Here is a 10,553-nt window from a genome sequence, read left to right as displayed (position 1 = left end):
TTGCACAATGTTCATTTATACAATGTTAAGAGATTTCACGTACTTGCAGTTTCTCCAATTGGTACTTTAAAGAGTCTGGATAATTTACAGTTTTATTGCCCTGAAGTAAAAGGCCATTTTAACCTAATGGAACATTATAGAGGACATATCTTTGCATAGGGGTTATGAGGAGGACCTTTTGAACTTACATTTCATGTAGACTATGATTCATGGTACCTTAACGTGCCATGAGCCACAACTCTTTGAAAAACTGGCCTATCTCCCTAAATATTTTGGAGAGCTAGGACATACCTATCCCCACAATGGATCGGGACAGGTCAGAACTGCAGGGTTCGGACTTAGAACAGGAACCAGCCTGCACCCTTAAAAGGCCCTGGAGAAAATCAGAAGGTCTGGGAATGGGATTGGAAATTCCTGAATTGGGCCTCAGTCATCCCAATTTGGCGAAATTCCAGGCCATACAATCCAAATAGTGAATTTGATGGAATATTCTAATTTTGGGTTATTTTATATTAAATTCCATGTATCTTTGTATTCAACCAAGGAGCATCGAGTGGATCATCCATTAAACTTTCAAAGCCCTATGAACTCATCCAATGATGATGTGTACTATTCTGATATTCTTAAAATTTCCCTACAGCAAGAACGATTCAGTCATTTTACGTAAGTGTTTGTCAACTCTGTCTAGGATATTAAGAATAATGTTAAAATCTAGCTCAACTCTACGTGTCTCATCAGCTCAGGGACTAGATTAAGGTGCTCTTCATGATATATGGTGTGTTGTTCCCTTTGGTGCCACGCAGAGTAACAACAGTACAAATAACTACTGAAAAAGTCATTGGAGTACATTTTAATGGTTTATGATTACTGTTCCGGAACAGATTGAACCTCTTTATAGCCCACAAGCACAATATGTGTGCGGAATTTAAACAACGCACTGGTAAATGGATTTCACTAAAAGCAACACAGATCGAAAGACATGTTGTCACTTATGGGAGGGAGAAACTGTAACAGAAAGGCTTTTAATAAATGAAATCTTGAGACATCAGAAAGCAGAGATAGATCAAAATACCCGTAAGGCAAAACACTTCAGTTATATTGTGTATGGCATCCTTAATATCCATCAAAAAAGAAAACATATATTGTTCTAAGATAAATAAATCTAAACCGTGACTATATTCGTGGATTTAGGATGTTTTTTATTGAATTTCACATATCCATTTAATTAGCTACTGCACAGAGTGTTCTATCTGTGCGTGACTCTGCAGAAGTGAAAGGGGCTGTAGGCACAATTATAAATAATTTGGTTAGTCATTTGAAGATCCTCCAGCGGCTAATATCTATCCTAGAACTAAATTCCGCCCACAAAACACCTACCTCCCCTGCGTTCTTTGTGGCGAACACAAAACATCGGACGTGTTTGACAGAAATATTCAGCTACTTAACCATTCAATGCAAGCGTGACGGACCCCCCCCCACCGCCCCGCAACTACTCGAGTCTTTTTATCAGTAGGAAACACTTAGAATGAGTCACCGTGAATCAGCCCCATACACTGCAGATGTGGGAAAATAATGTGCAGTCCGTGATAGGTGACAAAATCAGTCAGTAAGATCTCATTACACGACCAAAATCTTTACATTGTAGTTGGTAATGAACTCTGGTATCTTTCCATAACATCGCACGCTGGGAGTATCATATGGAGGAAGTCTGTTTTTTTCTTAAAGTTTGGCAAGATAAAAGCTGTAACAGAAATTGTTTTTTAAATTGCGTGCATTATAGGTTCTGATGTTGTAGCCGAAATTAATTTGCCAAAACTTACTGCCTTTTATATCGTCAGACAGTGGTTTTGGGCGTGAAGAGGTTTGTGATTTTTACCCTATTTCTCTTAGAGTCAGGTACAATTTCAAGGGTGCTGGCAACCACCCAGCAAACTGCCCATATAACCATTCTTCACTTGTGCGTGGAGACACTGGGCAAAATGGAATGGAATTGACACGGGACCAGCCCACAAGTTGGAGAACCAATCAGAAGCTCAAGGTGGGAGGAGGGACGGGATGGGGTGGGGGGGGGGGCGATCCTCCCATCCTGCTGCGCTGTTTTTGTAGCGCAGCGGGCCCGGAGACTCTAGCAGAGACCATTTTGCAGGCTCCCCGCTGGGCGCCACAGTCTCCACGTGTTTCCCAGCGCCGGATTTCCAGTACTGTCAACTCCGCACCAGAAATTGATGCAGAGGTGCATAATCTGTTCAAAAGTAATTTAAATATAATTTAAATATAATTAGCGGGCCCAGGACTAAAGTCTCCAGGCCCACTAGCCTCCCCCCCCCCCCCCCCCCCCCCCGCTGCCAGGAGTATTTCAATCCAGTGGGGTTTTCTATAGCTCCTCACCTGCGTGGGGGAGGGTCGCACGGCCAGCGATGCAGGGGCCATGGGGCTGGCCAACAATTGAGCTGGCCAGCAATCAGGAGACCAGCAGGCAGGGGCCACTGCGCATGCACCAACCTCGGCACTGACAGATCGGCGCATGTGCAGTGGCCATAAGACCATAGGAGCAGAATTAGGCCACTCGACCCATCGAGTCTGCTCCGCCATTCAATCATGGCTGATTTTTTTCTCATCCCCATTCTCCTGCCTTTTCCCCATAACCCCTGACCCCCTTATTAATCAAGAACCTATCTATCTCTGTCTTAAAGACACTCAATGACCTGGCCTCCACAGCCTTCTGCAGCAAAGAGTTCCACAGACTCACCACTCTCTGCCTGAAGAAATTCTTCCTCATCTCTGCTTTAAAGGATCTTCCCTTTAGCCTGAGGTTGTGCCCTTTGGTTCTAGTTTTTCCTACTAGTGGAAACATTCTCTCCACATCCACTCTAACCAGGCCTCGCAGTATCCTGTAAGTTTCAATAAAATCCCCCCCTCATCCTTCTAAACTCCAACGAGTACAGACCCAGAGTCCTCAACCGTTCCTCATACAATAACCTCTTCATTCCAGGGATCATTCTTGTGAACCTCCTCTGAACCCTTTCCAAGGCCAGCACATCCTTCCTTAGATATGGGGTCCAAAACTGCTCACAATACTTCAAATGGGGTCTGACCAGAGCCTTATACAGCCTCAGAAGTACATCCCTGCTCTTGTATTCTAGCCCTCTCGACATGAATGCTAACATTGCATTTGCCTTCCTAACTGCCGACTGAACCTGCACGATAACCTTAAAATGATCTTGAACAATGACTCCCAAGTCCCTTTGTGTTTCTGATTTCCTAAGCATTTTCCCATTTAGAAAATAGTCTATGCCTCCATTCCTCCTTCCAAAGTGCATAACCTCACACTTTTCCACATTGTATTCCACCTGCCACTTCTTTGCCCACTCTCCTAACCTGTCCAAGTCCTTCTGCAGCCCCCCTGCTTCCTCAATACTACCTGTCCCTCTACATATCTTTGTATCATCTGCAAACTTAGCAACAGTGCCTTCAGTTCCTTCCTCCAAATCGTTAATGTATATTGTGAAAAGTTGTGGTCCCAGCACTGACCCCTGAGGCACACCACTAATCACCGGCTGCCATCCTGAGAAAGACCCCTTTATCCCCACTCTCTGCCTTCTGCCAGTCAGCCAATCCTCTATCCATACCAGGATCTTACCCTTTATATCACGGCACTTAACTTATTTAACAGTCTCCATGCGGCACCTTGTCAAAGCCCACTCAGTGCTATGCTGCCGGCCTCTCCAGCCGGAATAGGCCCCACCCCCAGCTTTTTGAACTGAATCACGCTAGTCACTCAGCAGTGCACAGAGTGTAGGAGATTCATTTTAAAACTCCCGCTGAAAAAAACAACATGATTTACTCCAATTTTTATGCAAATTTGACACTTAGAATTTTGTTGGGGGAATCGCCCCCATGTTGTTTCTTAGGGGAGACCTGTCAGACATTTAACTGGCCAATGTCGGGGCTTCCCTGGGATTTAGGACACTATGGGTGGTAATCGGAACCTCCCCCCTGCCCCCACAGAGCTACTAGCCAATCAGTAGCTGGAATCTCGCCATTGCCAGCAGCATCCCCAGAAGCAGTGGCTGCTGTCATTAGTACTTGAGGGTTTACACCAGGATCATTGTTGGATCACTGGGACTCAGGTAAGTGAAGGTGGGATAGGGCTTACCAGGAAGCCTGAAACAGAGGGTTGGAGGCAACAGTGGCTTTCACAACCCACCCCCCTTCCCAATGTCGGATTCCTCAATCAGGTACTTAAGTGTCTTTGAAAGAGAGATTCTCCCCCCACCGCCCCAAGAAGGTCACAGGCAAACTGGACAGCCTTTGGGAGGTACAAGAAAGCATGGGGGGCAGAAGTAATGCAACCAAAAAAAAGGTATTTTATTTTGCTGTCGTCTGTGGGATCTTGCTGTACATCAATTGGTTGCTCTTTTTGCTTCTACATCATTGACAGTTGAAGCACTTTGGGACGCCCTGAGGCTCTGCAGGACATTATATAAGTTCTTTTTTTTTCTTAGTAAATCACAGCAAAGCCTGATTCAGTTATTAATTGGTCATATATGCGTTCGTATTTTCCCTGGGGCACAGCTATTTCAACCATCTAATGGATGTTTGGGCTCTCAGGGGCTGGGGCTTGAGGTGGATGGAAGAGTACAGAGTGGCATGAAGGGCGTGAGGTGGCATGGATGGGGGCATGGAAAGTATTTACGGAGGGGCGAGGGGATGTGAGGGCTGAGGGTAGAGTCAAGTGTTAATGGTTATATTAATTACATAAGGAAGTTAATGATGATGACATCACAGTCAGGTGACCAAGAGTCTCCAAGGGGACAAGACAGAGAACGGTCTGTGTCGAGAGAACAATGTACTTAGCATGAGATCTTGTCTGTAAATAATTCAAAACAAATATCTTCAAGAAAAACTAAACTCAGAAAATCTCCAAGCCACTCATAAAGTGAAACGTCATTGAGCCAGAAGACCAAACATGCAAGCAAAATCAATAGCAACAGCCCAAAGCATGGTGAATAGAATCCCTACAGTGCTGAAGGAGGCCATTCGGTCCATCGACTATGCACTGACCTCAATCCCACCCAGACCCTATTCCCATAATCCCACATATTTACTCTGTTAATCCCCTGACACTAGGGTCAATTTAGCATGACCAATTAACATAACCCGCGCAACTTTGGACTGTGGAAGGAAACCTATGCAAACATGGGGAGAAAGTGCAGACTCCACACAGACAGTGACCCGAGGCCAGATTATAACCCGGATCCCTGGCACTGTGAAGCACCTGAGCTAACTACTGTGCCACTGTGCCACCTCCCTACTGTGCCTGGTATTCCCAGGCAGTCTCCCATCCAAGTACTAACCAGGCCTGAGTCTGCTTAGCTTCCGCTATCAGACGAGGTCGGGCATTTTCAGACTAGTATGGCTGCAGGCAATGCTGGAGGCCACAGTTTAAGAAACTGAGATGACAGATTGGTAGCACATAGATGAAGACTTTCAAATAGCTCAATTTCACGCTGAAGAACAAATATAAGACTTACCTCGGCTCGGGAAAATGAACTGTGCACAATGTCAGCAGCCATTGAAAAGCCTTGCAGCACATCAGGGCCCACAGCAAGCACAATGATTGGAGCGCTGCAGGTGAGGTTTGAAAAGTACCAAACAGCTTTGGGCATACAAGAAAATGCACAAAGGTCAGTAGCTTTTTACACACAATTAGTACTATAGCTGATGATGTCCTCCCAAGACAAGGAGTCGCAAAGACCACAGCAGTTTTGAGGGCCTTCAATAATTATTTCAGTTCTAACAAGAATCTGCTCATTGACCGGGTGAGATTCAACCAAAGGGACCAAAGACTGGGTGAATCCATTGATTCATTTATTAGTGACTTGTATCAACTGGTCAGCAGTTGCAGTTATGGAGCTTTATAACATGAGTTAGTTCACAACTGCATTGTCTTTGGAATGCTCAATGAAGCTCTGTCCCATTTTTGAAATCTAAAGAGTATCTAACGTTAGAAAAAGCCAAACTATTTACAAGGCAGGCAGAGCTGTGACAGCAGAATCAGGATCTACTTTGAGGAGTTGATGCAGTTCTAGAGGGGTGATCCAGTAAGTAGGCCCAAAGACGGGAAGGAAAACCCACCAAAAAGCCAGTGAACATAAGAACATAAGGACATAAGAAATAGGAGCAGAAGTAGGCCATCTAGCCCCTCAAGCCTGCTCCGCCATTCAATAAGATCATGGCTGATCTGATCGTGGGTTCAGTTCCACTTACCCGCCCGCTCCCCATAACCCTTAATTCCCTTAATAGTTAAAAATCTATCTATCTGTGACTTAAACACATTTAACAAGGTAGCCTCTACTGCTTCATTGGGTAGAGAATTCCAAAGATTCACTACCCTCTGGGAGAAGAAGTTCCTCCTCAACTCTGTTCTAAATTGACTCCTCCGTATTTTGAGGCTATGCCCCCTAGTTCTTGTTTCCATTGTAAGTGGAAATAACCTCGCTGCTTCTACCCTGTCTAGCCCCTTCATTATCTTATATGTCTCTATAAGATCTCCCCTCAACCTTCTAAACTCCAATGAGTACAGGCCCAGTCTACTCAATCTCTCCTCATAAGCTAACCCCCTCATCTCCAGAATCAACCTGGTGAACCTTCTGTGTACCCCCTCCAAAGCTAATATATCCTTCCTTAAATAAGGGGACCAAAATTGTACACAGTACTCTAGGTGCGGCCTCACCAGGACCCTGTACAGTTGCAGCATGACCTCCCTGCTTTTATACTCCATCCCCTTCGCGATAAAGACCAACATTCCATTTGCCTTCTTGATCACCTGCTGCACCTGCAAACTGAGTGATGCGCGATTAAATCACTCGGGAGGCTGGATCGTACCCGGGAAATAAAGGCTTTTATTAGTAACAAGAATGGAGCATACTATATAACAATACAATCCCAGACTAAAGGGTCACCTGGCAGTGCAGTGACCTTTATACTCCTACAGGTAGGCGGAGCCAACCGGAGTGTACCACAGAACAATACCAACAGGTAGAATACCCCAACCCTAACCCCAACAGTGACAACAGTAACATATGTACAAGTACCCATAGTGCTAACCATCTATGGTTCAGTACCCATAGTGCTAACCATCTATGGTTCAGTACCCATAGTGCTAACCATCTATGGTTCAGTACCCATAGTGGTAACCATCTATGGTTCACCACACTGAGTTTTTGTGAAAAAGCCTACCAAAGCTGCTGAAGGCATGGGAGAACCTTTCCATCTATTTTTAAATGTTCCAGATGCGACAGCAAAAAAGCAGCATCGGTGCAAGTACTGCCCAGCAGGGGAACCAGATGTTTTCTCTGACAAGCCCAGACATTTTAAACAATTCTGCTAATCTAAAGTTTAACTTAAAGGAAGAAAGCCAGAGCAAGCTTCCGACCATTTTGAAGTCCGGATAACTGGAAATGCAGCATTTCAATCTGACAATTTCCAGTTATCAACAGCCGCCACCCCTACAAAATGTAAATCCCACTTTTTCTGGCATTTTCTTCCGAGGCGGACAGCTTGCATTGAGAAATTTCACCGCAGCGGCTACCTGCCTTGACGATGAAAATCCATCCCTTTATCGCTTTCATCCATCAATATAGAAATGCCGGTGTTGGACTGGGGCGGGCACAGTGAGAAGTCTCACAACACCAAGTCCAACGGGTTTATTTGGTAGCACGAGCTTTCGGAGCACTGCCCCTTCATCAGCTGATGAAGAAGAAGCGCTCCGTTGGACTTTAACCTGGTGTTGTGAGACTTCTTACTGTGTTCATCCATCAAGACATCCCTTAAAATTTAGCTCTGCAAATAACCTTTTGGCCAACTGCCCGAATATCACATTACATGGCATGGTGACAAACTTTGCTTTATTAAGCTCCTGTGAAGTGCCTTCAGATGCTTGGTTTTGTTAAAGGCATTTTACAAAATACAAATTGTTGCTTGGAGTGCGTCATAAAATGGTAGTACCAGTTATGTTTATATGTGGCACTGTGGCGCGTTTCAAAATATTAAATATCACAATATCAGCTATTAAAACAATAGAAGTTACAGTGGTTCGGAGACTGCACTCAGCAGAGAAACAAAGGGCTCGTCACTGCCCATGAAGGAAGATTCACTGAGAGATCAAGGTCCCTGGTAGAAGTTTCACCCATGTCACTGTGGAGTGGTATTAGGTAAGATCACAGCGTACTTAACTGGCATTCACAGGAAAGAGCAGCAGTGATGCCTTCAGGCTGTCTAAGCAGCCAATCGCGTTAAAGGATTTACACCGACATACAAACAAAGTTTATTTATTAGTCACAGGTAAGGCTTGCATTAACACTGCAATGAAGTTACTATGTAAATCCCCTAGTCGCCACACTCCGGCACCTGTTCGGGGCCACTGAGGGCGACACGGTAGCACAATGGTTAGCACTGCTGCTTCACAGCTCCAGGGACCTGGGTTCGATTCCCGGCTCAGGTCACTGTCTGTGTGGAGTTTGCACATTCTCCTCGTGTCTGCGTGGGTTTCCTCCGGGTGCTCCGGTTTCCTCCCACAGTCCAAAGATGTGCGGGTTAGGTTGATTGGCCATGCTAAAAATTGCCCTTAGTGTCCTGAGATGCATAGGTTAGAGGGATTAGCGGGTAAATATGTAGGGATATGGGGGTAGGGCCTGGGTGGGACTGTGGTCGGTGCAGACTCGATGGGCCGAATGGCCTCTTTCTGTACTGTAGGGTTTCTATGATTTCTATGATTTAGCATGGCCAATACACCTAACCCGCACATCTTTGGACTGTGGGAGCGAACTGGAGCATCCGGGGGAAACCCACGCAGACACGGGGAGAACGTGTAGACTCCACACAGACAGTGACCCAAGCCGGGAATCGAACCCAGGTCCCCTGGCACTATGAGGTAGCGGTGCTAACCACTGCACCACTGTGCTGCCCAAAGAAAAACACTGAAATGACCTTACTTTTTTTAAACAAATTATTACACGCTGCAAACTAAAGATTGGGGGAAGATAGAGGTTAAACTAATCTGAAAAACCTTTTAGAAAAAAAATTGAAAACATTTATCTTAAAAATCTATTAATGAATCAATTAATATTACTCCAATGAATGTAAACCTATTTTTTCAAGGTCAGGTCTGTTGTTCACCCAATATTATTAATTATCTCACCATTAAAACACAGTGAAGCATGATTAAATAAGGTGTATCCTTTTAAGGGTTTCAAACAATGATGTGAGTGTTGGAAAGTTGAAGTTCCTGCTGATTTCATGATTGCTGGTTCCGGTGGGTAGGCCATGATGCATCCTGTGTTGGATCACTGAGTAACAGGCCACATCTTCAGCACTTCCATGATCATTTCCACATGCCTGACAACATCCTGAAGCTTTAACCAGCAGAAAATGCTGGAAAATCTCAGCAGGTCTGGCAGCACCTGTAAGGAGAGAAAAGGGCTGACGTTTTGAGTCCAAATGACCCTTTGTCAAACTCGAAATGTCAGCTCTTTTCTCTCCTTACAGATGCTGCCAGACGTGCTGAGATTTTCCAGCATTTTCTCTTTTGGTTTCAGATTCCAGCATCCGCAGTAATTTGCTTTTATCCAGAGAAAAAAAGAGATGATATTTTGAGCCCAGATGACCCTTTGTTAAAGCTAAAAGGCATAGAAAGTGGGAGATATTTATATTGTAGAGTGAGGGAATGAAAGATGAGTCATAGCTACAAAAACAAGGGGAAAGATCTTTTAGCCCACTCACCTGGTGAAGGAGCAGCACTCTGAAAGCTCGTGATTCCAAATAAACCTGTTGGACTTTAACCTGGTGTTGTGAGACTTCTCACTGTGCCCACCCCAGTCCAACGCCGGCACTTGCACATCATGGCCTTTTATCTTTGACAAATGTTCATCTGGACTCGAAACGTCAGCTCTTTTTTCTCTCCTTACAGATGCTGCCAGACCTGCAGAGATTTTCCAGCATTTTCTCTTTTGGTTTCAGATTCCAGCATCCGCAGTAATTTTATCCTGAAGCTTCAGTCAGTTTCAGAGGGGGTAATGCCAGCAAACATAATGTCACCAACAACCACTTTCCTCTGCCCCGCAAAACCCGGCCTGTTGTACATTGAGAATTAACAGCAATAAATTGGGCCAGAATTTGCTGCTAAAAAGCCAGTGAAGCTAATGGTCCTCACCAAAATGTCCAGTTAAATGTGGAAATCCAAGAGTTGTTGTCTGAGGTGCACTATTCCACTTTTCGAAAACGACATCTCATTACCTGGTTCGCCATGGAAATGCATTGTGTTGTGCACAGTTGCTGTGGCTCAGTTGGTAGCACTGTTATCCCTAAGTCAGAAAGACCTGCTCTAGGTGCTTTGATATAAGAACCAAGGCTGATGTTCCAGTACAATGCTGAGTATATCCTTCATTTTTGAGGGCCCCCTATTTCAGATGAAGATATTAAATCTTGCCTGGTGGATATGAGATATCCTGTGGCAATATTTTGAGGAAGAGTAGCAGAGTTCTCCCTGGTGT

General features: G+C 44.8%; 1 pseudogene; it reads right to left on the bottom strand.

Annotated features, from left to right (window-relative positions):
* Positions 1-5,308: 5,308 nt before the first annotated feature.
* Positions 5,309-5,427, bottom strand: LOC144495364 (5S ribosomal RNA; annotated as a pseudogene).
* Positions 5,428-10,553: the final 5,126 nt, after the last annotated feature.

Source organism: Mustelus asterias, chromosome 6 (genome assembly GCF_964213995.1).
Source record: "Mustelus asterias chromosome 6, sMusAst1.hap1.1, whole genome shotgun sequence".
In the NCBI taxonomy this organism is placed as follows: Eukaryota; Metazoa; Chordata; class Chondrichthyes; order Carcharhiniformes; family Triakidae; genus Mustelus; species Mustelus asterias.
The sequence above is the reverse complement of the archived record's forward strand: the minus strand, read 5'-3'. Positions and strand labels throughout refer to the sequence as shown.